The sequence below is a fragment of the Phasianus colchicus genome, chromosome 11, assembly GCF_987193195.1.
Source record: "Phasianus colchicus chromosome 11, bPhaCol1.hap1.1, whole genome shotgun sequence".
Lineage (NCBI taxonomy): Eukaryota > Metazoa > Chordata > Aves > Galliformes > Phasianidae > Phasianus > Phasianus colchicus.
In genome coordinates, this window is record NC_143446.1 from 10,780,319 (window position 1) to 10,794,459 (window position 14,141).

Consider the following 14,141-nt stretch of genomic DNA (forward strand, 5'->3'; position numbering starts at 1 on the left):
CTGCACAGTGGCAGATGAGACAGTGGCACCGCATTCCTGGTGCTGGGCAGGTGTCACAGTGCTGTGTCTCTCAGACTCTCTGCAGAGCGGTGAAGTAGGGAAGTGACTTTCTTTCTTCCCTTCAAAGTTGCCCCGACTCGAAGTCAGGCCTGTCTGCTTTTGGTTCCCGCTGTGCAGGGAAGCCTGGATGTGATTCATCAAGGGATGTCTGATTTGCTTAGCAGGGAGCCCTCCGGCTGCCGGGTGGAAGCACAAAGTGGTTCGTCAGCAGCTGCAAAGGTGGGATCGGAGTCCGGGAACTGATGGACATGAGGCTGCTCTCCCTGGGCCTTGGGAGATGGCAGCTTGACGGCTTGGAAAATAGGCTGAGATGAAGGAATATCAATACAGAGAGAGAGCTGTTCCTGCCGAACAGCCCTGGGGCAGCTAACGTGAAATGCTGGTTGTCTCCCAGGAGTTGACAGGTGTCTGCATCGGGCTTCCTGCTAATTAAGCGCTGTTGTGAGTCGCAGGCAAAGGGATGGAGGAGCCAGAAAGAAGCTCACCCATTAAGGTATGGTCGAGGGGCCTCTGTGGGGGCTCCTTCCCACCTGGGGAAGTGCTGTGTGAAGGACTGGTGCACATGCGGGGAAGTCCCAGACCTCTTTTTCTCCGGATCCCACTCCTTCCTTTGGGGTGTCCTGCTTAGCCTGGCCAACCTCTTGCTTTCCAGCCCCGGTTGCAGGAAGCCTCTCACTGTAATTAATGGCAGTGCTGATAGAAAATTCCCTGTTTCAAGGAACATAAGCACAGCAGGGTGGAGGAAGGGTCTATTTGTTAGCAATGCTTTGCGGGCACCTGCAGATCCAGAGGGTGTCCATAGCAGCAGGCACAGGATAAAAGCAGGCAACAAAGTGTCCTCCTCACCGTGGGATAAGAGGAGTTAACAGCCCCTATGCCACACTGGGTCCCTTCCCCAAGTACCTCTCCAGTGCTTTTTGCCTGCTGGCCTTGCCTGCGTTTGCAGCTGTGATCCCCTGAAAAATGGCTTTATTCATTACCCATTTTAATTTCAGTCTGGATCCCCAGAGCTCTGCAGACACATTTTGTTATCCTGGCTGTCAAGAAGCTTAAAGAGCTGCTGACGCCTCCTGGAAAACTTTGACAAACCCTCTGTTTGGGCACTGTGCTGCCTCCCCAGCCTGTCTGCCCAGGCTTCCCGCTCCCCGCTTCTTTATTAGCAGTGATGTCTGTGAGGATAGGAGGAGAAAAAAAGCCCCGTCGCTGGCAAGTGTGCAGAACTGATCTCTTCTTGAGGCCCCTTCACTTCCAGAGGATGCTCTGGGACAGAGCAGAGCTACGGAGGTGGAGTATCAAAGACCAAATTTGTGTTGCAGGCTGTTCTGTGCACATCTCACAGCAGAAAGGGCCTCTGGGATGAAGGCACTGAATTTATTCCTACACGCACGGAGGGTTTAAACCTGTGGTTGCAGGCTCTTGGGGAGCCATTTCAGATGGTCTATGGGAGGTGAGCAGGGCAGATGATTTGTGCTTGAAGACCTGTGTAGAAGTCTGCGTTCCCAATGGGAAATTTTTAGCAGTCAGAAATGGTTGAAAAATCACAAATTTAGCTGCTTATTTATAGCCCCTCACCACTCAGTTGGACTGGATTAACCCGGTGAGCTGAGCGGAACAACTTCCCATCTATTCTGGCTCTCTTTGGCGATCTAATCCTCTCCCAATTAGTTTCTTTTTACAAAGTAGTTGTCAGGCTGCTTTTAGAGAACACAATGCCCCTCGCTCTCTTCGGTAAGGTAGGGAAGTGCACCAGACACACCGAGAACAGACTGTATCTAAATGTAATTTTGGTCAAAGTTCTGCTTAAGAAATGCAGAGTCAGCCACATGCTTTTAGCATAATGAGAACGAGCCAGCCGAACCCGTAACCTCTGTGGTTTTGGTCCAGCTGAGAACGAAGTCATCTTCTGCCTCAAACCCTTCCGCCCAGCATCCTGCCGAGCTCTGAAATTTGGAGTGCCTTTGAGGTGCCATTCAAGCAGCTGTCCTCAGGCGGGATGGAGCAGTGGCTGTCAGTCCTTGGAGGTCTGTCAGCTCCAGGGGGTTGAGGATGCACAATGCTGGGGGTGGAGCAGAGCAATTACAGGGCCAATAGAGGCAGGACCAGGCTTTCTGTGCTAACGAGGATCCTGCTGCAGGGGTGAGGAGTCTGGGCTCTAGGGGAAAAGCCCTGAGTGACAAGCGTGTTCCCATGCCCTCTGGGCACATCGGAATGGCTATAGGAGGTCCACAGGCTCAATGGGTCACTGCAAACTGAGGCTTGTTCCCACTCTGGCTTAAACCCCTGCCTTGCTCCAGGTCTCTGCACTGAGCTCTTGGCATGGGGCTCCTGGTGTTTCTTGCTTGTTTTTATTCCTCTGTGACTGGTACACCCTGCTCCTGACCTCTGGTAATATGTTTAGCATCACCAATGCCATTTTATAACCATAGAGTCACTAAGGTTGGAAAAAGACCACAAAGATCATCTAGTCCAACCAATATGCTATGTTAACTGTTAGAAATTGAAGATGAGTTACCCTGATTGCTAAAGTGTTTAAGCAGAAATAAAACTGTAACTGTAACCACAGTTCTGTGGCCAGTCCTTATTCTGCCACCAACCCCTGGAGGACCCATCTGCCCCCAGATGGCCCTAATTGTTACGGCTGGAGCTCCTTGGGTGGCAGGAGGTGTGCTGGTGACAGTGATGCCGGGACTCTTTTTTGAGCTCTTCCACCTCTGTTTCACTCATCACTGCTTTGACCATCCATCACTCTCCCTATCAGCAAAAACAAATCATTCCAGCTCTCTTCCTGCTGGTGCTGAGCTGGGGATCGGGAGCTGCATGATCCCATCCTGTGCAAGGAGCGAGGAAGGGATAATCCATCCCCTCTTCTCTGCATCTGCAGCATGAGATAGTGGCCATGAGAGCAAGGTGCCCGTGCAGCCCTCCTGCGAGAGAGAGGATTTAAAAGCGGCAGTGGGAGATTGCCTGAATATCTCTCCCTTCTTCTTTATATGTTTAAGAGGTTTCGCTGTCTCAGTAACTCCCCTGAGAGACCCAAGTAGCAGCCTCTTTGGATGTGAATACCTGACAAGTTTTTAATGTGAAATGAATTCACTAAATTTAGTCTCTTGGAGGGAATAATAATAAAAAAAAAAAAAGAAAGAAAGAAAAAAAGAGAACTGCTTCTTTCAGTCTGGGGGAAATGATCCAAACCCCAGCCACTTCCCTGCCATCAGAGCAAGCTGATTTGCTCTCTTCTCCTCCATCTCAAAAGCTTTTAAGTCTGGGCCCCATGTGTGCCTGTGCACAAATAAGAGGTGGGAGAATGGCAGGCACCAATGCGGTGTCCCAGGGGGATGTGACAGCCCCCAGCCTCCACATGACAGATGCTGACAGGGGCAGGGAAGGGGGGATATATGAGAGAAAAACTGAGGAAAAGAACCCCTTTGGGTTGAGAGAGACCTTGTGTCTGCATCTTGGGATGCCATCTTTGTTTTCTAGTGGGCTTTAAGTAAGACATAACAGGTGTTGTGGGGTTGGAAGTAAAAAGCACTTTGTCACATCCATCCAAACCAGCTGGTCTCCACTCCCTTCCTACCCCCTCCAGAGCTTCTAAGGGCCTCTTTTCTTCTCTGTCCCACTCTCCTGCCTCTCCCAAGGGCCTAGCAGTGACCTCTGCACTCTCCTGGCTGAAGGAGGTCTCCCCGCATTCATGAATAGTGCTTTCAGCCTGGGTGAAGATCTGAACATGCCTGTAACTGCTGGCACAGGCAGAAGCAAACACGCATGTTGAATGTGGCTGAGCATCTCTACGTGTCTCTACAAGGTGAGCCCACGCGTTCCTGCAACAGAATTGATGGCTGGCACCTCCAAACTTCATCGGTGCCTCTGAGTCTAAAGGGCAAAGTGTGTCTTAGTGGTGCAATTTGGTGGAGATAAAGATTTGGCTGGCTGCACTCAGGGTGAGGAAGTTGTCTGTGTTTATTGCCCTTGCAGTGCTTGTGCCTGGAAACCCCCATGGCCTGCAGGCTGGGTTTGGAGGCTGTGATCTTTCAAGATGGATACTAGGAAATGTTTCTTATCAGAAAGGGTAGTAATGCATTGATACAGGGCTGCCTGGGGAGGTGGTGGAGTCACCACCCCTGGTGGTGTTCAGGAGCTGTGGAGATGTGGCATTGAGGGACACGGTCAGTGGGCATGGGGGGGGTGGGCTGGACGATCCTAGAGGTCTGTGATTCTATCTTGGTGGGCTGTGGACTTCTATGTCTGGAGGGCTCCCAGGTTTGCACCCCCAGCATGAGGGAGATCATGGGCTCCATGATGCAATGAGCATCAATGGTCATCCCTCCATCTCCTGGTAGGACTGCAGCTCCACACCACTTATACCCCCTGTGCCTCTGGTGAAATCAGGGGAGGTGCAGCCCTGATTATGAAGATGTTATTTAGTTCTATTTGCCTTTTAAAAGGTCACATCCTGGCCCAGGGATGCCAGAGCAGTGGGCCTTACACAAACCTGCAAGAACAGGCAGGGGAGAAAGCGTGGCATGGGGAAGCCATGGCCTGGTGGGAGGGAAAACGAAAGGAGAAAATGATGGTGATAAAAATGGCTCGCACCGAGCGTGTTTTAAAAAGACAAATAATCAACTCAAGGCACCCATTTGTCTTTTTTATGGCTTTTACTATTTTTCCCATTGGTAAATTTATGCGGACGCAGCACCAGCGGAAAGATGCTGAGCTGACAGCTCTGAGAACAAAGTCCAGCCCTTATCGGCGGTGCTGTGTGAGGCTTCAGCCCCCACGCTGATCGGACTGGGCTGGGCGAGCAGGGATCGTGTGTGGGGCCTCTGGGCAGGAGGCCGTGAGGGAGCGTCCCTGTGAGGGTACAGAGTAATGGAGGGGCACAAGATGGCGGCTGGGCCTGAGGTGGCTGTTGGGCAGCAGGACAAGGCAGCACACCACCTCTGTGTAGCTCGGGGGGGATGTTTCCCTTATGTCCCCCTCCTTGCCGTTGTTTCTATGAGTGTTTTGCACAGATTGGTGTAGATCTGCCGACATGTTTTGTGCAGACTGGTGCGTGTGGTGCTTTGGGGGCTATTATGGCCGTGGAGGGCTGGGGATGCTGCTGTCCTCACAGCACTTTTCTTGGGTGGAGGGGCTCTGGAGCGTACAGGGTAGCCGGTTTGAGCCCCGCTATGCCGGCTGGAGGCATGACGAGGATATCTGCGGCCTTTCCTGAGGTGCCCCCTGCAAGCGGCCCCACCCTACTCACAGCCTCTTTTAAGCCACCTCCCACCAGCCATCGCCCTTTTAAGATGGAGCAGGAGGCGTGGCCGGCCAGCTCCCGCCTCTCGCCTCCCCGCAGCGGCGCGGGCGCCCCCTGGAGGCTTAACGGGAGCGGTGCTGCCCCCTCCCTCCTTTCAGCGGCGGCGGCGCGGCCGTGCGCGTGCGCGTGGCAGCGGGGGCGCGCGGCGGGCGGCGTTCCGTCGGGGCCCCGCGCCGCCGTCCCATTCATGCGGGGCAGCGGCGGCGGCGCGAGGCGGGCGGGTGGGAGCGGAGCCGCGGAGCCCCGGGCGGCGACGGGAGGGCGCGGAGGAGGAGGAGGCGACGGCGAAGAAGAAGGAGGAGGAGGAGGAGGAGGCGGAGGAAGAGGCAGCGGCGGCGGGGCCCGGCGGCGGCGCGGCTGGAATGCGGTTATGGCAGGCAGGGCTGGGGCGAGCGCGGAGCCGAGCCGTGAGTAACCCGCTTGCAACTTTCCTCCGCGCCGCGTGCCTTTAGGCGCCCGGCTGAGCGATCGGCATTCGGGGTTGGAATCCGATGGGATCGGCATTCCCGGGAAAAAAAAAAAAGAAAAAAGAAAGCCGTGGCCGAAGCGGGGCTCGCCCGGGCGGGGCGGCGGGGGGGCGGCGGGGCCGGGCGTGGGGCTGCGGGTCCCCCCGGTGCCGCACCGCCGCTACGTGCCCGGGGCTCGGGGCGCGGCTCCGAGCGGGCTGGGCTCGCCCCGCACGCCGCAGGGCTCGGTGTGCCCCGGCTGCCGGCGCGGGGCTGCGGGCGGAGCCTGCGGGCGCGTTTGGCCATCGGGCAGAGCCGCTCCGAGGGCACCCGGCGTCGTGATTGGGATCCGCCGTTGGAAGCGGTTACCGTCGTCGTCGCGCCGTAGTTTGGCGGAGAGGCGCGGAGCCCGAGGGGGTGCGGTGCGGTGCGGAGCGGAGCGGCCGCTGCGGGAGAAGGCGGCGGGGGCCCGGCTACCCCTGCACACAGCGCCCGGCTCCGGGCGGGGATCCGCAGCTGCTCCGCGCTGCGCTGGGATGGATCCCGAAATCCCTTCCTCCGTTCTCCCGGAGGGGAAATTCCTCCCTCCTGCCCACGGGGCGGGGGGCTGGCGTGTAGCCGGGGCTGGACGTGAAGGTCACTGCTTAGCGGGGAGATGGATGGGGGAAGAAAGGCAGTAACCTCACTCGTTCGCTCCCCCGTCCCCGTGCTTCGGGAAGGACGGCCGGAAAGCAGAACCTGCGAACGCGCCGATGGGTGTTGCCGGTCCCGCTGTAGGCTGCGGGACGCGGAGGGGAGAAAAGTTGGGCAGAGCCGCGGCGCGGGGCCGCTCCTCGGGCGGTGATCGCTTCGTGCCGAGCGGCTCCGTGCGGAGCCAATTACCAGCCGGATTTTTTTTTTCTTCTATTTCTTTTGTGTGAGACTGGGGGGGAGGGAAGGGGGGGGAAGAGGAGACGAGGCTATTGACTACATCAAAGGTTATCCATTTGAAAACACCGTTTTCCTCCGAACAGCGGCTAATTGCTTCCTGAACAATCTCAGGGTCTTTTGTATATACTCAGTGGGTAAAGCGAGCGGCGCGATGTCTGTCTCAAGACACCGATGACCGAATGCGGTGGAGGAGCAGCGGGGCTGAGCCCGGCGGGCTGTACGGGCGTTCCTGGGGGGGTTGTAAGGAGGAGAGGGGAAGGGAGGGATGGGTGCCGCCGCCGGCAGCGGATGCCGAAGTGCGGGGCCGTGTGGGTGGCGCGGAAGTTTGGGCTCCGGATCCGTAGTCGGGGAATGAGGGAGGGATGGATGGGCGAATCGCAGGCTGCGTGTGCCAGGCTGCGTCCCCGTGAGCTGCGCGGTGACATTCCGTGGCTGGGCTCTGTGTCCCCAATGGGAGATGGTTGGTATCTGTGCTCTGCCGCGTTCCAGAAATCCAGGTTTTGGTGGTGTTGTGTTTGTTAGTGGGGTTTTATTGGGGCCGCTTGCAGCTGGAGCCCTTCTGTAGTGAGCCTCGAGGGTTTCCCTTCTTTATTTTATAGACGCGTGAGGTTTGGAGTGGAGCACGTAGCTCGCTGTGCAAAGACAAAGCGCTGCCCTGCGGAAGGCAGAGGGCCCTGCGACACACAAACAAACTCCTCCGAACTCGGCCGGGCGCTGCCGAGATGGCAGCGGGTGACGGAGCCGTGCTGCCGTGTGCCGCCAGGCCGCTCCCTCCTCCGGCAGCTGCAGCGCTGCTGGCACGGAGCTGCGGGGCCAGGCGGTTCCTCCCCGGGGTTTGCCACGTTCAGCATCCCTTGTGTGAAGGGACCAAGGGTTGGGCTTAACGAGGGAGGCTTGTAAGCATTGCTCCCCGCGCTCGGTGCATGTCGGGGGCCTTTGTTGCTGCCCAGGAGCTGCAGCGTTTGCTGGCAGGCAGCGCTGAGATGTGTGCGTGGAGCAGCCCAGTGCTGCAGTGCTCACACCACCAGGCTCCTGAGAGCGGGTAGCGCTGCCCGCAGCATCCACCTGCATCCCGCCTGGCTTTGTCTGTGTGCAGGGTGCTGCCGTCACTCCTGTCCCCAAGCAGCAGGGTGGCTTCGGCAGCCCTGGCAGTGCAGAAGAGCTGCTGCCTCTCTGTGCTGCAATGGGGAGCTGAGCATGGGGCACGTATGCTGTCCTTGCTGATTGCTAGGCTCTCTGCGAGCTTGTGTTCTGCACAGCTGGTGAGATTATGCCTACGGAAACCTTGTTTGCTGCCCTGTGCTCTGTGAGTGTCTCCTGTGCGCTGTGTCGTTAGGCAGTGTGTGCTGTGCAGAGGCTCAGGGAGCTCTGGGCTGGTCCTGGGCAATGAATTGCCCTGTAGGGTGTGCTGGACAGGGCTGCAGCCCTTCTCCTGGCAGAGCTGAGCTGTGATGCCCACTGAAACCTGTGCTGAGCTGATGGGAACTGGGGGGAGCCACCTCCTTCCTTCATGGTGTGCCCTGGCTATGCTGTGGGATCGCACTCCATTGTGGATTCATGGTGGAAATGCAAGATCTGGCACTGCTTTGGACCCTCAGCCTTGGCTGTGTGCAGTCTTAGTCCTGGGGGTGCTCTCATGCACTGTGGAGGAGGAACCTGAAGCGATATCCATGGGTTTCATGCCAGGTTCAGGCAGACACCTCGCATTCCCCACTTGGGGCACACTGCGTGTGCCTGGGGCCTGCTGGGAGCTGGCTGGTGCCTGCCTTGGTCTCACTTCCCCAGCATCCTTCTGCCCCCAGCCTTTGTTCCATGTGAAAGCCACCATTTCAAACCCAGCATTAAAACATCCAGAAGTTGTTTTTCCCTTTAGCCAAAGCTTGGCAGACCCTCTTCTTGCTGCCCATGTATGGAATCAGTAAACCCCCCCATATACACGCAAGTTGCTGAGCTCAGCCCCACAGGCTGCTGCACGGTGTGTTGAGGTGTGCGTCAGCCGGCAGGATTTGAGCTGGGCACGAGGAGCGCGTGGGCCCCTTTTCCAAGAGGATTGCTTTGCATTCTGAGGGCTTTAGCTGGGGAAAGTGTCCGTGTGAGCGCATTACGGCTGCTGGGCTGGGATCCGTGGGTCTAAGCAGTGGCCTGGCCTCCTCCCCAGCCTCCCCTCGGCCTCTCGCCTCCTGCCGTCCGCCGGCCAACTTGGCACGGAGGCCGAGGAGCGGCAGTAATCCAATTTGGGCCGTTTAACTGCACTTTGCTATCCGCGCTGCTGGCCGGAGCTCGGGCACTTTAATCTGGCTAATGACCCCGGCTTTGGGGTTGAGTAACTGCCGACCATTTGCTTGATTTGCTTTTCCTTTCCGGCAGGGCAAGAGGCTGAGCTGGAGCTGGGCCTCCATGCAGGTACCTGGGGGGCTGCGGGATCTTCCCTTTTTCCATCTGCTCTCCCTGTGCCCTGTGCAGATAAACCCTTCTCTATGTGGCCGCTCTGCGATCCGCTATTATTTTCAGGAACGCAAAGCCAAAAAAAATTAAAGTCTGTCTCTTCCTTTGGTTGCCTACTGCTTAATGTACAAAATACAGGGGCGGTAATTGCATGAAAATTTGTATAATTATACTGAAGGGGGGGAAAAAAAAAACCCAAAACCCAACAACCTTGTTAATTGCACGGGTGCTGGGGAGCGGTCCGTGCGGGGTGATTCATGCTTAGGGCTGCGGCGTGTGAGGGGTTAGGAGGAGCCGTGCTGCTGTGTGAGCAGGAAGTCGGCTGCATCCCCGCTCTGAGCCGGCTCCAGCCTCGCTCCATCCCCGGCGTTTCTTCTCCCGGTTGTGTCCTGGGTCTGATCCTCCGCGATATGGGGCCTCTGGCTGCCGTCCAGGCGAATCTCCAAGCGTTGGTGTAATCGTAGAAGCTCTGAGAGTCCCTTTGCTTTATGTGCTTGGTTAAGCAACTGCCTTTGTGTCAAAATATTCAAGCCCTTGCAGAAGTAAATCCCTTGTGAGAGGAGAGGCAGATCCCGGTGCTCGGGGAAGGAGCTGCCTGGCTCTGTGCAGGCAACACTGCGCTGGGTGCTGCTGGGGCTGCAGAAAGGATTCCACAGTGCCATGCGAGTTTCCTCCAGCGAGTGCCGACCCTGTCGGAGCCGCCGATAACATCTAAGGTAATTATAATGGCAGTAAGTTGTTTGCTTTGTGCGTGCTGCAGTGCTTTATATACAGGCGGTTGTTTCGGTCTTCCTGTGCAGACTGTTAGCTTCAACAGGGGAAGAGGAAAACCTAAAAATATTTTAGGATTTTAAAAATAATCTTGCAGCTTGGCTCGTGCGCAAGATGTTTCGCAGAATAATGTTCTCTGTCAGTTGGAATGCAGCGGTGGCCCCCAAAAGGTTTTGCTGGGCTCTATGGGGGCTCTCAGAACTCTGACCCAGGCATGGGGAGGGCACAGCTCTCTTGTCCGTGCTCTGTGGTGGGGATGCTTACAGCCACTGAGGCCTCTGGAATGTTTAAAATCGGCTCCTCCAGCACCTCCTTGGGCATTTCTGCTGCCAGCAGTGCTGGTGCATGGCTGGGATGTTTGCCCTGCTCCTACCTATGTGGCACTGAGCGGAGTCAGGGTGCAGGGGGGGGCTTCGCCCCTCCGGAGGACAGTGAGGATTCAGAACCTGTTTTTCAGGCTGATGTCATCAGGAAGAAATGGGGGAGGAGAAAGGCAGGAAGGCAGGCGAGAGATCAGCCTCCAAGGGAGAGCTTCCGTGGGTTGGCAAGCCTGGTAAGGCTCAGGCAGCCCAGACTTATGTTGCCACCAGCCCTCACCCGCTGCCACCTGCGTGTTGGCAGTGCCCGTGGGCATATTGGGTCGGCTCCTGGTGGCACAACCTTGTGGGTGAGCACTGCCTTGGTGCCTCCAGCCCCGTGCTTTCGGCACCGCATGCCATGCCGCGGAGCCACGCGGCTCCCTGCCCTCCGCAGGCTGACGTCACCCATTGGGGCCACCATCCAGCCGCTCTCGTTAGCAGGGAGTGGGGTTTTGGCAGCGGGAGTGCACGTGTCCTCCCATCTCTCTGCACTCCATCCTGGCTGCTGTCCCTCAGGCACGCTGCATCCATGCTCCTTAGCAGGCTTTGCCCACGTTGGCTGGGTGAACCCCCGGAGCGTGCTGGTGTGCTGGCCCCGGGAGCAGGGTGCGGGTGCAGCCTCTGGCTCTGTGCATGCGTGTGCTTCGCTGTTTTCATTGGACGCTCCCAGCCTGTCCTGCGTGCGAATGAAACCTCTGTTAGCCTCTCAAAGCAGAGTTTCCCTTCTTTGTGTTGTTGCTGTTGGAGCGCTTTCAGGCGCTGCTTGCTTCCCCTCTGCCTGTCTCGCAGCTCCGCCAGCTCTTGGGCTGCTCGTGGTTCAGCTCCGCCCTGGGCAAACAGTGGGGCTGTGTGGAGCCCACAGCCCTGCTGCGTGGTGTGGGGTCTTGTAGAGGAAAGGAGAGTTGGGTACAGCTTAGGCTTTGGCTGGGGAAACCTCTTTTGGAGAAGTGGAGATAGTTTGTTGTTCCCTGGCTGCTTTATTCGGTTTTAACTATGAGCAGTGTGTGCCTTGAGCTGGTGATTGTGGTAGGTTCACAGTGGGACTAGGTGGAAGAATGGGAATTTCAGCTTAGCCTGGTTTTGTGCTGGATTATAGCAGCTCTGGTGCTACCTCCTTGTGCTGGGAGCAAAGAAATCTTCCTGTTCCCATTCACTGATAGAGACTGGGAGCCTCCTGGTGCATCCGCTCTGCCCTTGCGTTAGGGCACTTGTGGTGGGTTGGATGATGGAGTGATATTGGTGGTGAGAGGACTTCTGCTTAGAGCTGGCTTGTGGCTGAGCTTCTGGTTCGCTGCTACTCCTGATGGGCTGAGGTGACCTCTGGCAGTGGGGTTGGTTTTTGGGATGTTTGCAGTGAGAACCACAGTCTGGAACATAGCAACCAAGGTGGAAGGTGGTCTTTGGGGGTTTGGTCTGGACTTGAGTGCTTTGAAGCTGGGGACAGAATGTTGTTAAGTGGTCTCCATGTCATTGTATTGGCCCTGTGGCTGCAGGGGGTGCACTGCACTTCCTCCTGAGAAGCACTCTCCTTGCCTTGGGATATAAGAGGTCAAAATCCTTGGGGTTGTGGCAGTGTGGGGCAGGATGCAGCTCTGGCCTGTGCCCTGGGGAATGAGAGCTCTGAAGATGGGAGAGATTCCTGATGCTGTGATTGAGGTCGGAGGGGGCAGCTTCAGTGCTTGCCACTGATTTCATCAGGGCTTGGCTCCAGCCAGGGATAAGGATTGCAATGATTGTACTTGCTGGGGAGGAGGGAGGGATCCCAGCAAAATTGTTCCTAACGGCTGTGTGCGGTGGAAAAAGGAGTTAAATCTTGGCCTTGCTACAGATGATTGCATATATAGTGCAACTTCTAACTGGGTAACTCCAGCAGCCTTTTCTTATTGTTGCAAGGCTTTTCCCAGGCAGACGGACCTAAAAATACACCCGCTGCATTGTGAGACTGGCTCTCCTGTGGCCTGCGGGATTTTCTCTCCTCTGTATAATCTCTCCTCTCTCCCTTTGGCTAATTACTGGCAGCGAGGCAGCTCGTGTGTTTGAAGATGGAGCCGGGTCCTGCTCAGTCCGTGCACTATCGCTGAGAGCAGCGAGTGACTTGCAGAGATTGCAGATAAAGACCCATTAGTTCTCATTGCTCCTGTCCTTCCTGGGGTCAGCTAGTAGGGTTTTCATTCCCACAAGTTTTCTCACCCAACCTGTATTTCAGTGCACTCCTGCCAGGCTGTAGAGTCACTGGGGCAGTCCCAGAGCAAGAAAACGGATTCTTTTCTCAGTGTGCTGCTGCAGCCATGCCCAGGACACCCGGGCATGCAGCATGAGCGCTGGGGGCAGCAGGGGATGCTCTGTCCAGTCTTTGCCTTTTAAGGTTTTTTTTTTCAGCTCAGCACTCCTGCTTTGTGTTATCAAGAGTGATGATTGCTTTCCCAGAGCATGCTCTCCCAGCCTGGGGGTGCCCATACTTTGGGGCTGTGCTTGCAGTGCATGTTTTACTCCGCATTGGGATCCCTGGTGCAAGATGCTATTGGGAACCTGAATCATTTTGTACTGAAGAAAACAGACTCACTAACCTTTCCTGCTCTTTTTCTGTTAATTATAATCACTGCTGATGTCTCTTAAAGCGGGTCTTACTGTACTTAGCCCCTGCTGGTGTCAGGGCACTGGGATGAGGTTTTGCTGCTGACGTGTATTTGGGAGCAGAAGTCTCTGAGGAGCTCTGCAGACTGTCATCTGTCTGTGCCCCAGCACTGCCTGGCTTTGCTCTCGTTCCAATTCTGAGTAACAGTTCCCTAAATTAATTTGGGAATCTCCTTTTGGGCTTTCTAGCCCTGCTTTGGCACAGCAGCCTGACCTCTGGCTCTCATACCCACTTCCCTAAAATAGAAGCGATGAATAATTAGAAACGCACTGATTAAATGACTGCCCTGTCCCAGCAGTGCCGTGCTGGGGTTTGGTGTTCCCATGTTGCAGCCACACTCCCGCTTTCTCTCCTTCACCTCCACGTGCTGCTGGTGCGTAAGCCAGGTTGCGTTTCGATGGTAATCTCCTTGCGACACAGCTGTGCTATTGTTCCTCTCCCCATGCTGTGTAGATAGAGCCGTGCTCGTGCTGGGGTTTGTGTTTGGTTTGGGTCACATGTGCCTCCTATCGCTCCCAGCTCCCCGTCCCTCTGCTGCCACTGCGTCGCTGCCTTTGTGCAAGAGAAGCTGTGTAACTGCGGCGCATGGAGGCTGGAAGGAGAGGGCTGCTGGGCATTGCAGCAATGGGAGTGGGTGCGTGGTGTCACCGTGCTCAGCAGTGGGTTCCTTTGCTTGGAGGAGAAGGTAAAGACCCGGGTGAAGTTGGCATCGTCTGCTTTGTAAGGGTTGCCTCCCCATTTCTGAGGGCAGGAACCTTCCTCTGGCAACCCGCAGCCCAAGAGGAAACCGCACAGCCTCCTGGTTGAACCCACAGGCTGCTCTGATAGGGTCTGGCAGAGCCTGGTCTGAGGTGCTTGTATTTTGCAGTACGGCAGGGATGTGGGATTGGGACCACCTGGTCCATTTCCAGGGCTGGTGGCCCTACACCCTCAGCACTCGTCTGAGCCTGTGTTGCTCAAACCTTATTGCAGGAGCCTCTTTCGAGGATACTGCCCTGGGATCTGGAGGGGAGGTGGAAGGGGCAGGGAGCTCTGCTGGGACAGAGCTTTTGGAGCCAGGCACACCATAAGGATCCAGGTTTGGAAGAGGTGTGCAGGCGGTGCCCAAAGTGTCTGTGTGCACTGACAAGGAGTGTGACCCGGTGCTGCTGGCATGGCACCAGCTGCCCTCTGATGTCACGGCTGCTGGCACA

At 56.5% G+C, this 14,141-nt stretch overlaps 1 protein-coding gene across 3 annotated transcripts in view; it reads left to right on the forward strand.

The window, feature by feature from the left end:
• The first annotated feature begins 5,553 nt into the window (after positions 1 to 5,553).
• Positions 5,554 to 14,141, forward strand: part of PLXNA1 (plexin A1) — a 98,457-nt gene continuing 89,869 nt past the window's right edge. For 2 of the 3 annotated variants that reach the window (XM_031607552.2, XM_090148225.1), the window contains exon 1: positions 5,554 to 5,769. The gene's annotated coding sequence lies outside the window, so the exon portion shown is untranslated. Of the gene's footprint in view, positions 5,770 to 9,363; positions 9,900 to 14,141 lie in introns of those variants that run through there. The other variant, XM_031607562.2, reaches the window with a different exon arrangement.